We start from the raw sequence: 19,945 nt of genomic DNA, 5'->3' as shown, positions 1-19,945 counted from the left end.
GCACCCCCCCCGGCCCCCCTGGCCCCCCCGCGTAGGCGTTCCCTTTCTTCTTCTCTCCTCTGCTCCTCCTTATGTTGTTGCTCAGTTAAGGTCGTCTGTCTTTCCAGGTCTTGTAATTTTGCTAATAATTTTTCGCCCAAGCCACCGGATCCTTAAATTTCCCTGGACCGCCAGCAGGCGATGGGGGAGACGACGGGGGCAGAGGGGGATATTCGTATTCGGCGCGATTTGCGAGATTGGCGGCTCGCGGAGGCTTGAAGGGTGGGGGGGTGGGCTCGGGCTGATGCTCATCAATCTCCATTTCCTCCGGTTTAGGGGGCTCCCCTGTTGGTTTAGGGGGTATTTCAATTTTTTCCTGCTCTTCTGGTGGTGCGGAGGGGTTTGAAAAAACCGGTATTGGCGGCTGACCAAAAACACGAAGACCTCTCGCCCCAGGGTTAACCTCTGTCGGACGCAGAGCCGTAAAAGCCCCTGCTGCAACAGCCCTCTCTGCTTTCATTTCTTGAAGAGCAGTAAGAACAGCCCTCCATGCAGTTGCCAGTTCTATTGCCTTCTTTTCCCCACTGCTTATTGCGTCCCATAAACCCTTTCCAATATCTTCCCATATTAGCTTAAAAGCGCTCTGGGGGTCCGAAGGGAACCCATGCTCTCGACACCAAACTAACAGTCTCCGGAGCAAATGCTCATCATATTTCACTCCTCTCTTAGAGAAGATATGTAGGAGGAGCCTTACTATCGCACTTTCTTCTTTAGAAATATTTTGGCCCATCTCCTTTTTCCCCCGGCTGCTCACCTCACTAAGTGTCCCGTTGCAACGTTCTTTTCTTTTCTTGCGAGTCGTCCTCCGTCTCGCCCCGGTCTTCAGACCTGCTGAGCCGTAGTCCAGCCGGTGTACCTCCTTCTGGGCTATTCCCCGAACTTGCCGTCGATCAGCGTCTCATCAGGGTCACCATCTGAGGAGAAGGAACACGCCTCCACAAAATCCAATGTGAATCAAAGTGAAGACATTTATTAAGCATAAGCTGTCCCTTTTATACATTTTGTACTTTCCCTGGCTGTAAGCATGTGCATTGCTATTCGTTAATATTACTAAACATACTCTTCTTTGATGTGTTGATTGGTCACTGCTCTGCCACTGGTCCTTCCTTAATTGGCTCCATCAGTTCTTGTTTCTTCTCCTCCGTGTTCGGCTCCCACCGGCTACTCCCTCAATTCTTGTTTGCTCAGCTGCTGTTTTTCCTCATCTCTCCAAGGTCGGCTTGTTGACACTAGCTACATGAATCTTCTCACGCAGCTAGGCCTTCACTCCATACTCTCATACTTCTGGCTCATTACATGACCATTCTGCTCCAAAAACCCCTCTACAGCACTGTGTTAATTTCTCTAGAGCGAAAAGTCGCATGCTATGGCCTTGTTTGATAGTTGTGGAGCAGCAAAACAATGCCAGTAAACAGGGATGGGAGGCGGGGTTTAGAGTTTTGGGAGGATATATCAGCTAGTTTCTATTCAGGGTTAGAAAAATATGTGGAATGTACAGGTGTTGAATTGAGTATTTTTAACTTGCACCTTTAACAATGATTCCTTTCTGGTTTTCAGCCATTTGAGGTATTATTGTTAACATAATGGCTGGAACTTCACAGAAGGGTTTGATTCAATGATCTGCCATCCTCTTTGTACCATCTTTAGCAGATCTTGTAATTTTTCCCAAGAATTCTACATTCTTAGAGTTCTTTTTTATGAGTTCTTAATTCTTACATTCTTCATGAATGTAAGGTCTTTTATGACACTGACAGATAGTCTTTTAAAAATGTATCTTAATTTTTGAACTATTCCAATAAAAGCTGTGCTAGAATGAGTTGAAATCTTGGGGAGAGTTTCCTTGGTGACCTTGATTGTCTATGCTTCACTTTTTCTAAGGGTAAAGCAGGAGGAAAAATGGCACCTTCATACATTTCTCTGTAGTGAGTCACAGCTTAATGTTCTGTACTATGAATTGGTTACTTGAGTTTTTAACTGACTGAGAAATAAAAGAAAGGAATAACACTCTTTCATATACCTAGCATTAGTGACTTTCATAAAGAAACAGATGAGAAAAATATTTAGATAAGTGTTATATTGCTTTCTCTGCATCTATGCTTACAACACCTGTCACAAGAATCTTTTGAAATGCTTTGTAGTGCTGTGCTAATTAATATGTACTTTTTATCTCCCTTTGGTCGCTGAGGGAACTGGGGCAGGCATTTAATTTGTCTGAAATCACACAAAGAATTGATATTAGAATGATGACAGAGTCTGGGAGTTGCCCATCCCAGACTAACCTTCTACATCACATTCCAAATGTGATTCAGTTCAGAATGTTAATGTTGATATGCCTTCCTCAGAGCAAGCATAGAAAGGACAAAAAGTGATTTTGGAAATTTAAGATACCTAGAGTATCTCAGAAATTAGAAAGTAACATTGTGAGAAAACCACTAAAGATACGGTAAATTCAAAATAGGGATAGAGATGAAAACGTTATTATGTTCATAAAAGGTAAATAGAAAGATTTCTTAGGGTAAATGGATGATTATTCACAAAGAAAAAAAAGTAGAAAACTCTGTAACAGTGTGTAGAATTGGAAAAAGGTATGTGAACAATTATGCTGACAGATCCAGGGCTCCTATTTCTTCCTTTTTTTGTGTGGAAATCTATCTACATCACCAATATGGGGTTATAATCACAGAGGAATTGGGCTGATGACATCTGGCCTCCCTTTTTTTGTTCTAGAATTGTGTCTGGTTTTCTGCCTCTGAGAAAACCACTCAGCTTATCCTTGTGAGCTGTGATCCCCTCTTAAGTACTTTCAAGCTTTTTTTTTTGGAGAAGATGCATGTAAATGGTCTCTTTCCACATATTATGTGGGAAGAGAAAGCATCTTATACATTTGTTTCTTGCATGTTTCTTCTGAGATGGAAGACCTCACAGCAGTCTTATGCCTCTGTTAGCCATGTCCCCTAACCGGTAAGACAGGGAGCACAGCTGCACAGGACTAGTCAGTGTGCCAGTTAATATACACATGCAAAATGGAGGATCGGGCGACAACACCAGTACACGCAGGTGGATTTGTTGTGTTCTGGCACTGAGAAAGCAAACACCTTTACATGTTTTTTCTTCTAAATTTGCATTCATTCCAGGTTAGGAATGAGCTCTCCCATGCGTTGGTATATAATGTGATACTCAGTCTGAGTATCAAACTAAATCTAGCTTGGAAAATTAAATACTAAAAACTCCTTTGGCCACTTGATTATTTCTATCTATGAAGAGTTTTCTGTGTCCAGCAAGAAAGAAAGGGAAGGAACTGAAAGCATCTAAGCATCCTGTTTTTTGCATCACATTGGTGGATAAACTCAGTTAACAGTGAGTACAAGATGAAGGCTATAGAAGTGATGGAAAGTGTTTTAAAAATTTATATTAAGAATTATTTTACAGCCCATCTGTTTTGAATTTTCTGTGTATTTTTAAAGTAAGATAATCCCTTAAAAGTAATTGCTAACCTTTTTTTTTTAACTAATACTGAAATATCTCATCAACATTCTGCAGGTCTATATTCATAACAATTTCTATATATATTATTTTAGATTATATAGTGTGAGTATATGCTATATGCAGCTTGGAACAGAAAAGTGTCTTTACATTCCCATGTACTCTGTAGGGACACAGAATATATTTTTCTTTTTTTTCAATTTTTTTCCTAAAAATCGTGAATTTAATATTATTCAGTGGCATAACTGTAGTGGAAACAATGCCCTTTGAGCTCCTAAGGTGAAAGAAAAAGGTTTGTGAAAAACACTAGATTATTCCTAAAACTCATCATCAGTTTTGTGTTTTAAGTGTTATTTAGAGTTAGTTGCCATAATGAATTTGGTGAGAGCTGGTTTCCTTTCTGGGTAATATGGATTTCTTGTGCATTATCTTTCAATGCATCTTTCTATGAGTTGTGATTAGGTGGAATGTAAAGAAACTGACCCTGTAACGTAGGTATCCTTTGTGAAGAAAATGTCAGCCCCTCTGTCAGGCACTGACATTTGGAGTTGAAAAGGCAGTATAATTGTTTAAAGTTTAATCTCCCTAATGTTTCAGTTAATCTTCCCAAAACCTTAAGGGATTTGACAGGCAACTCCATGAATTTCCTCCTCAAGTGTGAGTGTGAATGTGTCCATTTATAAGAACAAAGGAGTAAGTACAAAGAAAATCTCAATCCTAACCACACAGATGCTTCAGGGGGCTCACAAACATTAAACACTTTGTCATTCACTTGCAAAAGGTTCTTGTCCTCCTCTCTAATAATCAGGTTCCTCCACAAACTACGACATCCCTCGGTTTTGTGGACTGGAGAAGTTAAGTTTTTGTTCTCCAGTAATGCTGTCAAAGAAGGCTTATTAAGAGGCTGGACAATGTAGTACAACATATATAAGATACTTAAGACAATGCATAGAAAATCAGCAATTCATTTTTTCTTCTGAGGTCAAATTGTTATTCACTGCTATGAAAATGCAAATCTGGAAATTAATAGTTTCTATGGACCAGGTCCCTGGCTAGGAATATCTGGGAATTCAGGAACAAAAGGAAGAGGATTTACTGTAGGATATAACACAGATTTTATTCAAGCTAACCTAAAAGATATTGAACTTGTCCAGTCATCTCAAGAAAATAGTTTTCTTGGTGAGACTGATAATCTCTTGGAGATAGAGTCTGTTCTTTCAATCATCTGTTCAGTCTGGATGCTTCTTCCTTTGCAAGTCTCTGGCAAAACATGAAAAAGTTGAAGTAAAGAGGAACAGACCAAATGTGTATAGAAAAGCTCTATCAGACTGTAAGGACTTTAGTAGATTTTGCTTAAGCTTGGTTCTAACAATAAACAAAGAGTGTCAAATAGTACAAGTAAATTGTTGGAACTGTTTTGTTCTCCCTTTTTATAGCTCAGGGTTACAACCTGTTAGAAAGTCTATGTAGATGTTGCCTGATTTGGACAATTACTGTGGCTTAATCATGTATCTGTCTGTGCTTTGGTTTTCTCATTTTCTGGAAAACAATTTGCAGCTTCTAAATGCTTCCACAAGATGCATGAACTGAATAAACAGAAGAGGTAAAGAAGCTTCATGCTATTTCTTCATATGAATGCCACTATGACTGGTTTCAGAAAAAAAGAAATCGTTTCCCTTGAGAAGTATATTATAATTTCCTTGCATTCCTTGATGCCTTCCTCCCTGCATGTGAAGAGTAGAGAGGTCTCCTCCTGGGCTATAATGCTTAAAAACTAAAAGACATTTCTGGATACACTGCTCTGTGACCAAAAGGATTTGAAATGGGTCAGATATAGATAAATTATACTCAAGCTGACATTTACAAATTATGCTATTTGTTGTCTCCAGCTGTAGAGCACAGACAAAGCAGAAATACACAGGGACGGGGTAAGACTTCTCTGCTGCAGTGAAGGTTTAACCTTGCCCAGAAGCTAGTTAAGTGGAAGGCAACCAGACAGCACTTAGTTGGTCAGATTCACTGATTTACTCATTATTATGTTAAGATACAATTACTTAAAGGGAAACTGTCAGAACAAAACAGGAGAAATAGCTTGATTTATTTAAAACTGGTAAGAAACAGAGAAAGAATGAGGTGACTACACGCTCAGGAGGAGAAACATTGTCAATAGATATGAATTAAAACCCAGTGTATATGACTCATTTCAGGTAGCCATGGTTTCAAATATGATGATGTTACACTTCTGAAAGAACAAAGAGAATGGAAGTTAAGATAACCAGCCTAGCTTTACTGAGCTGAGCAGAATGGAGGAAGAAAATATCACCTTATCTTGGTTTGGACTAAAAAAGAACCAAATTTTCTTAAAGTGATTTTTCCTTTTAGCTAAGTTTCTTGTAAGTAACTGCACTTTCTGAAACTAACTGCATGTTTTGCAGACAGTGTCTGCTTCTGGGATTGATAACATGAAGTTTAGAGTTATTACTGAGGTAACGGTAGTAACGGTATGCAGAAAAGCTCTTGCTTAGACTTATTCCTATAAAAACCAAGGTCACTGCTAAATTCCTATCTACAAGTGAAGAGCTGTAGAAGGGTCACACCTCCAGGGAGAAGCAGACAGGACATGTGGCCCAAAATTGACCAACAAAGTATTCCATCTCATACAGGTCATTCTCAGTTTGAAGCTGAGGAATCACAAGGGTCACCCTCTCTTCTTCTATGGCCATCGTCCAAAGAGGACCCTGTCCTTTTTCCTCCTGCCATTGATCCCAGTATGTGCGTTCCTGAATCCAGTTCCCCTCTGTTGCTGAGTCCAGTCCAAGACTTCCCGGAGCCTGCCCTGCAGCACTGGTGGTGACATGATCATCATTGGGGAGATCAATTTTGGTTCTGTATATATTTGTATATATTTAATTATTTCCATTATTATTATACTTTTTTTTCATTGTTATTGTTTATTAAAACTGTTTTAACTTTCCAACCTGTAAGTGTCTCTCCCTTTTCTCTTTTCCTTCCCCTTCTGGTGGGAGGAAAGGGTTAATAGAGAGCATCTGCCATCAGTTAATAGCCAACTCAGCCTTAAACTGTAACACACCTCAAAACTCCACTGCCTTGATGCTGGACAGTGATGAGACAGAAGCCATATAATTGAGGTAAGACATTCAGATGCTACTGAAGATCCTTGATCAGCCCAGTTGAAAAAGGAAAGCCCAGAAGGTGGCATTTCAGAAGGCTATCAAATGCCAGTCTGCTTAGTATGGTTTGAGTGTTAGAAGGAAAGTGATTAAAGAGATATCTATATAAATAAAAAATTATATATACATGCACACACACATAAATATAAATCTTAGATATAATTAGTCATAGAGAAAAAAGACCTCATTATTCTGTCCTCATGATTTTCTTTTTTCATTTGAGAAGGTAGAAATTGCTGTGTTCCTAGGTAAAAAACAGATGGCTGCTTGACTGAAGTAATTAAATATGGTTTCTCCTGCCTTGGGACAGGTATGTAGGGGATGTACTAGATGACCTTTTAGTATGACTGCTTTTCCTATTGAGGCTATGTTGGCAAATGGTTTGAAAGTCAAAGCCACCTGAGACAGTGGCAGGAGTGTTGATAAGACCAGAGCTGAGTAGGCACCTCCAGTACCTCCTCTGAAGTGAGCAAAGGTGAGAAGAACAAGGGCCCATAAGACAGGTGGAGAATGGTTGCTTTCAGAACTTCTGCCTGTTATCTTCTTATGCTTGGCTCTGGAGACTCGGCCCTGTGCTAAGGTGGGCAGTGGGTGATGAAGCTGTTGGAGTCAGGAGAATAACATCTGTTAGCTTCAGTGGAGGCAAGCAGGGTAGGGAAACCAGCTGAATTTCTAAGCTCTGATCTGATTGAACCTCCATACTGCATCCCTCCTGAACAGTCCTTCTAAGATCTGTAAATAAATCCATATTTAGAATACGAAAATGCTAGCAAAGTTATGCTGTTGCAATACTGAAGGGCATGAATTGTCATTTATTGACCTCCTTTATCAAACTGGGATGAGTGCAGATTGCCCTTTTCAGATGAACACGAAGCAATTACCAGAATAATTGGCCTTTGCTGTTAAAACTAGTACACCTATAGTCATGGAAGGAGATTATGGGAGTTTTAATTAAGCAAAATAGTGAAGACTTCAACAAGATTTCCAGCTTCCTTAATTTTATTGTGAATTTTGTGATACTTTGCAGTAAACTACAGTATTGGCTGCTGAACCAATAGGTCCTGGCCTGAGAATTTCAGCCGCCATTCAGAACAAATAAGCTTCACCTTGTGTGGACAAGGAAAAAGTTTAAAACACTGTGTTATGGGAACATAGGAGATAGCCTTCAGGGCTGTTCGAAATACTGAAGCCAGTTGCTACTTCGTTAGCTTTCATTTTAAAGCAGTTTCAGTTTAAAGAAGCTACGTCGCTAAGTGAGTATTAAAGATTGAGAGATCAGAAAGAAACCTCTCCATATTATTTTTTTTCTTTTTGGAAATGTGACTTTCAGGATTTTTATGATCTGGCTCATAAGCTCTTCAGGTTGTAACTGCTTCATTTTACACCTTATTTAAAGCACAGACTTTCCATAATCTTTTAGCATTCTGGGAAGCTAGCTCAATGTTGATTTAAAGTTAAATTCAGTCTGCAGAGCTACCAAATTTGCTTCCTCCCTCAAATGATTTTTCTGTATTAATTTCACAATAACCTGCTTCTGTGAAATGTTTACATCTTCTAAACGAATAGGCCAGTTGAGTTTGATGCAGCTGAACTTTTGAAAATCATCCAAGGAGACATATCTTTCCTTGAGTTTTTTAATTACATGTTTATTTTCTTTTTTAGAAAGAGGTAATGAAGACAATAGTACAAAAGTTGTTGGACTATGTTTTTGCTCCTGTTTCAAAAATTACACTTTCTCTATCAGAAAATGCACTCAACAGGGAGGGTCTGATTTTTTCTGATAGATATCGCATTGAAATTCCACTAAGAGCAAGAGAAACCAGTTAAGTGGAAAGGAATGGAATATGTGGCTGCAGAATCCGGTGACAATTATTCTGGGGTTTTTTTTGAGAACTGGACCTACAGTTACCTGCAATTCAGGTTGCTATTCTGTAACTATGTAATCTCTCAGTAAAGATGAAATGTGGTTTTCAAAGTTAAGGAGATCAGAGAACAGGAAGGAAGAATATTCACAGCAGCTCTAGAGGCAGGGGGGCATTTATGCGGCTTGTGAAGAGAAGCTTCAAACCATAATAAGAATTATGCAGTGGAATAATATGAAAGGCTTCTGGAAATGTTTCAGATTGTTGTTCTTTCATGTCACTGCTGTGGGTGGAAACGCGATATAAATGATACCAGTACAGTGGTTTAGCATCAGTGTGCAGAAGCATGACAGTGATGTATAGGTTTTTTTAGCAATTCCAGTTTTCGTTCCTGAACAGAACTGTTTTTGATAGAGCCTGTGGTAGATTGTTGATGAAATGTTTTTACACTATGCTTGCAAGACAAGTATTCAATGAGAAACACATTCTAGAATGTTTTGAATAGATTAAATGAGCCCTTTTTGTCTGCTTCTGCACATGATAGCAGATAGATCCCAAAGAACCCAAGTGTTATATCTCAATGAGCTGATCAACAGAGAGCATTGTTTCTTAGTTTCAGTAGACTTTCCTCGTAAGTCCTGTTCCCCTGTTAAGGGGATATACATTAAAGAACTCTGGCCCTTTCTTCCAAATGAGATTTTCCTTTAAAGTTGGAGCTGTGGTAACTTCATTTAATTTGGTGTTCTACCCTCAGCTTTCTAAGTGGTGCAATGGCCAACACATTTCAGTGCTAAAAGCCAAGAACTGGCTTGCGAATAGTTACTGCTGAACTTAAAACTTCTCCACATCTTTGACAGCAGACACTGATAAAAAAGGAAGCAGAAAAGAGTTGGTGTTGACTGTGGAAGCTGGGCCAGCTGCGGGTGAGCTGGCTGGTACTCGTCTGTGGGAGCACAGAAGAGGCTCTGCAGTTGTTGGAAAAGAGCCCTACTCCTGCCTGCATGACTTCTCCTTTTTAATGGCCTGTGCGACGTTTTGTTTTAGCCAACTGTTCCATCTTTAGATCAAATATTTAAATTCTCATATCAAGTTTGAATGGAGGAAAGAGAAACAGACTGAAGCAGACTTGTTTGTATTCATACCAGAAGTTGGTGGGCCTTTCCATTCCCCCATAACACTGCTGTAGAATTTCTACATGACTCCATGTGCTGTAACATATGTAAATGTTATCTTGTGGTTAAAAGATTTAGTCTCACATGTAACTAGGTCCACTTTCCTGTCTGAGATAGTAAAGATATTACTTTGCATCCTATGAAGGAACTGAAAAGATGTAAAAGACCCCCATGTCCAATGTAAAGCATATGATCATATTCACCACTTCTGAGAGCTAAAGTAAAAAACATGCTAAGCATCTGTAGTGGCCCGAAGTTTTTCCAAAATGACTGAAAAACATAGTATTTTTTTTCCACTATCTTTAAACACAAGGGTATAGAATATTTACAGATTTGTATTCTAATATTTGATTGTTCAGAAAAAAATTTCCAAAGCTTCCAGTGGTTTGAAGACCCATTGCCTGAAAATCTATAGATTTTATTTAAAAACACTTTGGCTTGAGTGATAGTGCTGTTTTCATATGTGTATATATATGTGTGTGTGTGTGTATGTGTGTGATTTATATGTATTGTAATAATATATGTCATCTATAAATGCATATATAAATAATTATATATATAAAAGAAATATATCTATCTGTATCATTTTTTTTTAAAGGAGAGGTGGTAGAGATACTATTAGAGTAGAGGAACATAGCTGTAGCCATAAAACCCGTGTAAATGATTATTTCTATATCCATGTGACTGTATGTTCTGATGACAAAAGAGACTTTCAGTCTTATCCTGAGATCTCAAATATTTGTCCCTTCATTTATGGGTGCTCTGGATCTGTAAATAGCACCGCTTATGGATAACAAGTCTCTGTAAGGAACCAATGCATCTGGGATACGCAAAGCTTCTTCACAGAAATGTAATTATGAAATTGGTACAGTGCTGTGAGCAGTGTAGACAAGAAAGAAATGCAGCCTGTTACAAAGACCCCTCCTACCCAGTGACTTATGGTTATCTAAGGCCATGGAACAATTCTTCTTCTTCTTAAAGAAAAACAAGACCAAGAGGGAGAATGAGTTTTCATTCTGCTAACACAGTGTCTGTTTTATTTCTAGGGTCTCTTTTGGGAAAGGATATCCTGGCAGTATAACAGTGATCAGAGTGAGTGTTTAAACCCCTAGAAAAATAACGTGTCCCTCATGAATAATTCTGACCACAGAAATGTTGACCCACTACATTAAGTTGAGAACATGATCGATCCAAGGGTTAGACGATGTGAAAACATGTATCCACTTTGTGTTAACCTTTCATGTCTGTGAAGGACAGATGATAAGCCCTTTACCCTACTGCCAAACTTAGAGGGATTCTATCTCTCCACCGGTTCCACTCTAATTAAATGTGGATTTTACGTAAACTGCAACCCAAACTTTTTATGAATTCAGAAAATGTTGGCTTCATTTTTCTTGTCAGGCTACAAAACTAGACCATGACAGATGAGTTTGAGCATTTGCTGATCATTCATCTACAAAATGTTATAGTTTAATTCTTTCATTTATGGCTATTTACAGAAACAGAAGTTAATTAATTGAAGCACTGGTGCTCAGCAAATTCTTTTTATTTTTTCCCCTTTAGCCAGACTTCATTGTATCCTAGGAAAAGTCTTTAATAACATGATATAAATGAAAGATCATAGGCACCATTTCCTATTGAAAAGACACATTTATTTAGCCTTAATATAAGAATAATAACACTGGCTACATGTACCCATACAAATATACTCTAACTCAATCAAGAATGCAATCAACTAGTTTGGTGCTATTCAAGCAGCACCTAAATAATTCAAATTAATCAAATCCCCTAGAATCAAATGCAGCAGTCACAGCTATGCAAAGCTAGTGCAAAATTTAATTTGTGCTAATCTGCCTTGGAGAGTGGAAGCACAAAAGATACCAGAATATTAGGATCAGTTTCCTGTTTTGGAGTTCAGTTCTCTCTTTTTCTTCTTTAGAATGGTAGCAGAGGCTGTCATGATCTACTTGATAGTCCCAAGCTAGGGACTGGTGTTGGTATTAATGCAGACTCTTTCACTTACAGAGTGACACTCTAAAAGGCCCTTTATGATAGAAAAGTCAGGTCAGTGTAAATACTGATAGGCACAGGTGACCACATGGCTTGACAACTGAGAGTAAATTGAAGGACTCGTGTGATGAGACCTGCCTTTCCTAATGAAGGCAATAGGGAAAGGCTCACTCAGTGTGCTACGCTATACAAGTCTTCTACCACCAGAAGCCCCCTTTGGCCTCCCGCATGAAGCAAAACCTCTGTCTGTTTCTGTGTAGTCCATGATGATCAGTACAGGAAAATAATCTGTTGAAGCTCTATTGATTTATTCAAAATGGTATGAGCAATATTCTCTACTGAATAACACTGCTTGGCTGGCAAATGTGTCCCCTACCTTGTGGTGAAGGAAGGATTTGAAGAACAGCTTCTGCAAAGGTGGGTAGGTTCTGCCTCCACTGCGAGGAGCTATGTGGAAGAAGGGAAACAAAGCACAAAGGTACGTGTTTAAAAATGTGACATACCAGGAAAGGAGTCTGGGATCATGGTCTGATATGCAACATGAAATAGAAATTAGAGAAGAAATGGCTTGTGAGACCTCACGTCAGTAAAGAGAAAGAATAAGGGGAATCAGTAGAGGAATGACCAAAGAGAAGTGACATAGCTGAAGTAACACTCTTTGCAGTAGTGTTCCAAGTGCCTGTAAGGGAGGAAACACTGTCTTTAACAGAGCAAGAAATAATAATACTGCTTGAAGAGAATTTGGACAAATGCTTTTAGTTGTGTGGAGAGAATAAATAGAAAGACTGGGCAACAGAAACATTACTTAGAACATAAATATAGGATTTGTAATGTGGTCATGGTGACTTAGAAAGATTATGGCACAAAATGAAAGATTGTGATAAGAATTATGGTAACTTTCTGCTCCTACAAGTTTTATGAGATGAAGGTGTTGATTCATCCTAAGCCACAATGAAACTTTTTTATGTGTAACTGCAGTGGTCTTCGCACTTGCAGCCTTAGGGATGTAAAGCCACAAGAAGATGCCTAGTCATCCGTGTGCTATTTGAGCTATGAAGTTTTGCTTGAACAAGTCAGTCAGTTGATTTATTTCTCGTTTCGCTTTTGCATATTGTTATCAAAGGCAATTACAAGATGTTTATAAAGAAAGACTCTCAAATGCCACAGTATCACCAGAGACTGGAACCTGAGTCTGAGAGTATTGTTTATTTTTTTCTAAAAATGCACAAGCCAAACCATCAGTTGCTATATATCAGCGTAGGTCCCTGGAAGCAGTTTTACACCCAAGGAGAGTCTGGCTCTTCTTCCCTGCAGTTTGGGTGAGTCCATCCTCTTTTCATTCAAGTGTGTGCTTCTGGGAGGATAAGCACTGAGCTGTAGTTCTTAAGGGCTGCAATCTCTTCAAATATAAAATAAATAACTGGCTTTGGGATAAATACTTTATTTCTGCCAGCGGCATAAAGCTTGGGCTTGAAATGTTATAATCCAAGGAAGTTTTATCTTGAAAAATTTTTCGTGCTGTCTGGCACTGAATATCAACCCAAGTAAGATCCTGAAATTACTGAATCATCTGAAAAAAAATGAGAACTGAAAAGCAGGAAGGATGCAAACCTTTCCCTAAGCATTTCTTTGAGCAAAGGCAGTGTCAGGTCTTGCATATCTGTCATTACAATGGGCTAATCTGAGACATTTATGCAGCTAAGGCATGACTGTATGCTCTATCTGGCTTCATTTGTAATATTGAAAATCTGTACAAGCAGAAATCATTTGGGACTTGCTGTGTTATCAATAGAATCCTCATTATGAGAGCAGAAGTGACCACTGCAGATAATGTTATAAAACTGCTCAGAAGTGTGAAAATTTACACCTTTTATGCTAAAGTTTTCATGTTTTAGCACTGTTGGAAATTTATTTCTTTATTTAATTGTACTTAGAAATGAAGAAAGAAAGATTAGTGGTTTTGGTGAAGAGTAGAAGAAATATATATTTATTGTATGTGTACCTCTGAATAAAGTAAGTACCCTGAAGTTGTCAGACTTACTTCTCCAATAATTTATTTCAAAAATGTTTATTCCTTTGCCTCATTATATTTCTCTACTTTTTGCTGACTTCCTCCTCCAGTTTTCTGTGACCTGCACAATAGCTGTAATTAATCGACTCCATAACTGCAGCCTTTGAAAATCCTTTGAAGACCTTTCAGGCCATGTTGCTGGACTCTGTGACAGGGTGGTCAGAGCATGTGTCTTCTGAAGTGAGTCTTGTCCTGGATGCATCCATAGGCTGAAAAAATCTTTCTATATAGAAGTTTTCCAGTGAGAGGAGTAAATCTTGTGTCCTATTACCATATTTTTATGCATATAGTACATATTGCATCTGATCCACTCTCATTTCGAAGTACTACTTCTGCTTGAAGTATCCTCAGATAACCTGCACCCAAGATTTCCTCCATTAAATCAGAGAAATAGACATAGGACAGATGAAGCCATGTACAGGACTGTAGTACAGGAAAGCCGACTTGGACAGAGGAAGTTAGCTGTAGGAAAGCAGAGGCAGGGTGTTCCTGGGAAAGAAAGGACTCTTGAGGTAACTTTTGTATTTTGAAAATGGAATTACAGTGGAAACAGAAATACAATATATTACTGCTGAATCACAGATTGGTTTTAACACAGGTAAGTTGAAGGCTATACATGTGAAAATGAAAGGGAAAGGACAATTTGTAGGCAAGACCATTGGTGTCTTGAAAATAGCTTGATCCCTTCACCTTGTATTAGTCTTTTGCTATGGTGTAACCATATCTATGCAACCATTAGTTACACTGAAATTCAGTCACTAAATCATTTAAATCAAATCAGGAATTTCCAACAAATGTTCAAACTGGATAAAACACATCAGAAAGGACAAATAAAACAAGGCTAGCTGCGGACCATGGCGAGAACAATTTATTTCTAGTACTGCCGATGAAATGCCTGCTGTCAGAGGAAAAAGGAAAAAAGCAAACTGAGCCTGGATTATTCTGAGCTGCTTAGCTATTTTTCACAATTTTATCTCCTTAAAATTATAAGGAGTCATTTTATTTTAGTGGTTTAGCTCATGTAAAATAATGGTTTAAATTAAGTTTCCTAATTATGCATTTAAATGGAAGGAGATTGTAATTTAAATTCTCATTGACTGCTATCAAGTTATTTAATAAGGATAACCAGAGTTCAGCTGTGTATATTACATAGTTGTTTCAAGATTTAAGACCCTGTGGGGTGACTCACCAAGTGTTTTGCTTTGATAGGAACCAAAAAGTTCAAAATCTCGCCCATATTCTATGAACCCTTTAAGCTGTTTTAAGGATTGAAAAATTGTCAAAGGCATCTTGTAAGAGTTCTTTCTTACCATGTATCATAGCAAAAGTCTGTAGTCCTTATATCACTGTAATACCTGAGCATCTTCCAGAACTGCACTAATGACTTGTTGAACATTTGCTGTGTATAGTTTTCTTCGCTATTCCTGCTGTTGTTCAGGTGGAAAGTAAACAGTAAATCTTACCTTTTTTGTCTCTCCAGGTTCTTATAATGTTGCAATCACTGTGGTAGCTGAAAGCCTTAAGGGCTGGAGTTAGAGGATAGTGGCTTGATATTTTAGGCTAATCTCAGTTGATTTTTGGTGGGATTCATGTGGTGCAAGCCTTACTAACAAGGCAGCTGTGTGCCCAGCTGTCAGACACTGTACGGTGTTGCCTTTGCTGTGCGGAACTGCAGTCTTAGGAACTATGCCTTGATGTTTGACCCAACCTTCAGGTGGACAGTGGGCAGTCTATCTGAGTTGTATATTCGGGAGACGGTTCATTTGAGTAGTTTGAGTCAGTTTTTAATGTTGCTTCTTATCTCCAGGTGTAAAAAATTTTGTACTAATACCATGTTCTTTTGATTACAATTTAGGATATGCAATGTTGGATCCTGAAAAGCTTTTAATGGAGTGTTTAAAAGCTTTTAAGTGTTTTCAATACACTTTCTTTGTATTTCTTTGTATTTCTTGATCTTTATTGCTGAGGTGATGAATTGGTTCTTGTTACAAACTAGATGGCCTTAAGGACAGCTCTCATTTATAGCCAAAATATTTAACCCCAAAGGATCTTTGAAAGGTGGAGTGTCCACCTGTGCCAGTCAGTGGTTACGAATGTTTAAAGGACAGTAATGCCACACCTGGCCATCTGTTCCCCCTCAGAGCCAGCTGTGGAAACTCTTGTGCTGGGGAAGTCCTTAGTATCTAATTAGGACAGCTTTAAGAGGAAAACTGTAAGAATGACATAGCTCCCAGGACCTAGCACTGTGTGGGTGTTCAAAGAGATGGAGGTACATCAGGTCTTCGAGAAAACTGAACTGATGGAAGCCTGGATTTTGCCTCAGAAGATTCTGTACAGGGTATTAGCTTTCTCTAATGTCTATCATTCTCCTTTCTAGAGAAGACTGGAATTAGTACCTATATAACCCAAGTGATAAACTGTCAAATTTTGCTATCTGTGGTACTCTTTGGGAATGTAATTACAGGCTAGGCTTCATTTGCTCCATGTGTTAAAAAGAAAGAAACCATTGGGGTCTGGTTTGCTTATTTTATTCTTTTTGTGGTTGTAACATTTGTGTGAGCAATACTGAACTTCTATTTCTTACATTTCTACCACATATACAAGATACTTTTGAAGCATATCCAGAATATTGTGTGAAGAATTCTTAAAGCACATTTGTGAAAGAATGTTTCGGAGCAAAAGTCAGCTTTTTCTCTTTCACAGTGTTTGCCTTTCAAAACAGCTTCCTTTTTTTTTTTGCATATCAAAAGTGACTTAAATCTTTGCAGTCTTTCAATAGGACTAGTTTGTTTAATGGGTCATATGAATGATTGTATCAGGTGGAATATAAGTGATATTTGTCTAGAAGGCAGGTGATAATCATCATAGGATCACAGAATAATTCAGATTGGGAGGGACCTCAGGAGACCTGTAGTCCCACCTGTTGCTCAAAGCAGAGCCAGCTATATGGTCAGATCAGATTACTCACTCTGCTTAAATACTTTCATGAAAACAACTTGGTTGAGATTAAATATTTTTTTTTAGCTTTTTAGAAATGTTGGATTTACTGCAAAAGGGGGAATATTCAACAAAATTTCATGGCAATCTGTGACCTAGCTTGAAAACTTTTCAATGAGCATTTGTGTGTCTGACATTTATTCAGTTCTTAGAATGGAGAGAGTCAAGTGCTGTTCTTGGAATGAAGCGTATATTTTAGTAATTAATCCCTGATATATGGGAAAGAATTTAACAGTTAATATTGGCAGAATTTTGTCAATTGAAAGAAAATCATTGATTTGAAGTGGCCAGTGCGGAAGCAGAGTCTGTTAGAAAGGGTATATATGTTGCTGATAATAATTCTGGTGACAAACTTGATGTCATGTGTACATCATTAAATTAAAAAAAAAATTGCAAAATTGAAATCTAGTCTGTTGAAAATTTGAAAAGAATTTCAGAGTCACTCTAGCTCCAAACCATCCTACAGTGTTTTTTGTTCTTGAAATATTTTTGTCCTCCATACTGCTGTGTGAAAAATCCCCTGCCTCACATCACAGATGTTAGCGCCCAAGGGTGGACTGAAGCACTCCTGCAGCATATGAGTTAAAGAAAGCAGGGAGAAATTCAGACTATTAACTATGCAGGGGTGCCGGACACAGCATCTCTAGGCAGCTAACAGAAAAAGGTGGGATGTCACATAAGTTCACTGAAATTGTTTGTTACCTGTAATAGATGACGTGAACACAGTTCCAGTTCTTTTTCTTTTTTCTTTTTTTTTTTTTCCAGTGCAAGCTTCTCTTCAGCAACCCTGGCGGTAGGAAGCTTAAACTGCTATTGTGCTCTAGAAGTCAGCCCTCAACAATATAATGGCAGAATTACAAGTGAGCTTCTGTGCCAGATGGGACCTAACTAACATGTAATTGAAGCAGTGAGACCACCTGGATACACAATGCTGTCAACTATAAAAAAAGCTACTCCTAATAATTACTGGTATAAACAGACTAAACAACTTTTACAGGCAGCATGGTGAGTGTTAAGGAGAGTTTTGTTCCTTTAAAACCTGTGTAAATTCCAGTTGTGGCTGTAGATTAATGTTTCCTCTGGAAAGATGATTTAGTGGGTTACTGGCATAGCTTTTCATTCTCCATTTACCCAAACACCACCCAGTTGCCATAACATAGCGTTCATTTTCTCTTGTGATTTGAAGAAGTTATGCATAATCCACCTCTTATTAATAATCCAGTCCTCTTAGGTACCAAATGCTCTCATTTCCCATTCATTTCATATTTTACAGGGCCCTAAAAGTTGATGTAAAGGAAATACATTTTGGAACACCTATGTAGGTATTATGATTTTTTTTTTAAGTAGATAAATTGGGCCCATAAGGCTTATTGTGATTAAAAGCTTCACTGCTTACGGTGAAATTCTAGAGCTACCCATATTGCTGTTATTAGCATATAAATGCTCTTATCTGCCAGAGTTGGACATAATCATAAAATATGCCATCATTCCAGGATGAAGTTGGGAGCTGCCTGGGGTCCCATAACATTATGAGAATGAAGTAGCAATACTGTTGTCATGGTTGAAGAAGCACATTCATTACCAGCCCCTCTTTTTTGAAACCGGTAATTTTACAGGAAAAAAAGCTTACGTGCTAGGTAAAATTTCCAAGACTTATTTTAATGCCAGAGATGACTTTTTTTTTTCCCAGTAGGGTGACTTTAATACGTTTACTTATTGTCATTTTTTGAGTAGTAAGAAAAGCTGGTTTAACTTTAATCATTCCAGATTCTTTGCATGCACATGGAAAACAAATAGCTTCTTAATAGTCAAATTGCTAGTGATTTAATCTAGATGTAAAACAAGCACCTCTGGAAAACTTTAAGAGATTTATGCCATATTTTAACTCTGTGGCCAGTTTTTCTGTGGAGCTTTTTAGGATCTGCTTTCTTCTTATTTGCTCCTTATTTGTGCCATTTTGAATATCGCTGCACAAGGACCCTTGGCTGGGCTTATCCACAGGGTTTTGCAGGGAGGCAGACGCTGAAATAGTCTTTCAGTCTGCCTCTTCCTTTGTCTGTGAATACGTGGAACATGGCTAAGAACATCCTTGATGTAGTTTTCTGTGGATGTAGAAAAAGGCAAAATAGGACAAGCATCTTTCCACACAGATATATTTTCCAGAACCACTGCGTATGTTTACATTCTGCCCATAGTATTGCAATATTCAGGCCTTATAAGGAGATCTAAACTCCAATAATGTGTATAAAAAGTTAGATGTAAAAATTTAGAACGCAAAACCTAAACTGTTACTTAAACTGCATGTTTCTTTGAATTTCTTATGGTTAGAATAAAACCTTTTGCTATGAATATTTTTGTTGTCACCAAAGGATTATAATGCCGTGACAAAGGCTATTTTTGCAGGACGTGTAGCCTGCATGAAAATTCAATAGAAATCTTAGAAAAGAGTCTGATCATGTAAGGTTTCCAGCTCAGTTTGCAGACTAGCAGATAAAACTGGCTATACAACAGATAAGCATCCAACCTTTGAACCCTTATCTAAGATGAACCTTTTGAGGTTCTGTCCTCACCACTTTTCTAAGGGGTACAGATGGTATCAGTTCCATCAGTTCCCAGTCCCGGATCAATCAATGTTGAGCCGGGGTTTATTTTTGCAGTTTGTGGAGGATCCCTTGGTAGCATGCATCCTGTTCATTGTTTTTGACCCATACTACTGAGATTAAATCCATATGTTTATTAATTCCACAAGAAATCTGCCTGAAATCTAAGGTGAGTAATTTATGAGCACTGGCTATATTATGGGATCCTTTCTGTAAGAAAATACAGTATTCTAAAAAAATTTGCTCACTTATCTTCATAATCATAAATTATTTCATACATAATTACAAACAGACAGTTGGAATAATTGTCTTCATTGAGAGCTGTTTGACACGGAGAATATAATGCCTTATTTTATAAACTTCTTAATGTGCAGCCCATAAATATGTCACAGCTAAGGAGTACCGCATCTTTAAGTATATTAAATACAGTCTTGTGTAACCAAACAAAATAGGTTTTTTAAATGAATTATAACTGAAATATTTAATAAACCACTTTTAAAAATTTCTACATGTGTAAAGC

This window comes from Nyctibius grandis, chromosome 4 (genome assembly GCF_013368605.1).
Source record: "Nyctibius grandis isolate bNycGra1 chromosome 4, bNycGra1.pri, whole genome shotgun sequence".
Lineage (NCBI taxonomy): Eukaryota > Metazoa > Chordata > Aves > Nyctibiiformes > Nyctibiidae > Nyctibius > Nyctibius grandis.
This window is presented reverse-complemented; position numbering follows the sequence as displayed.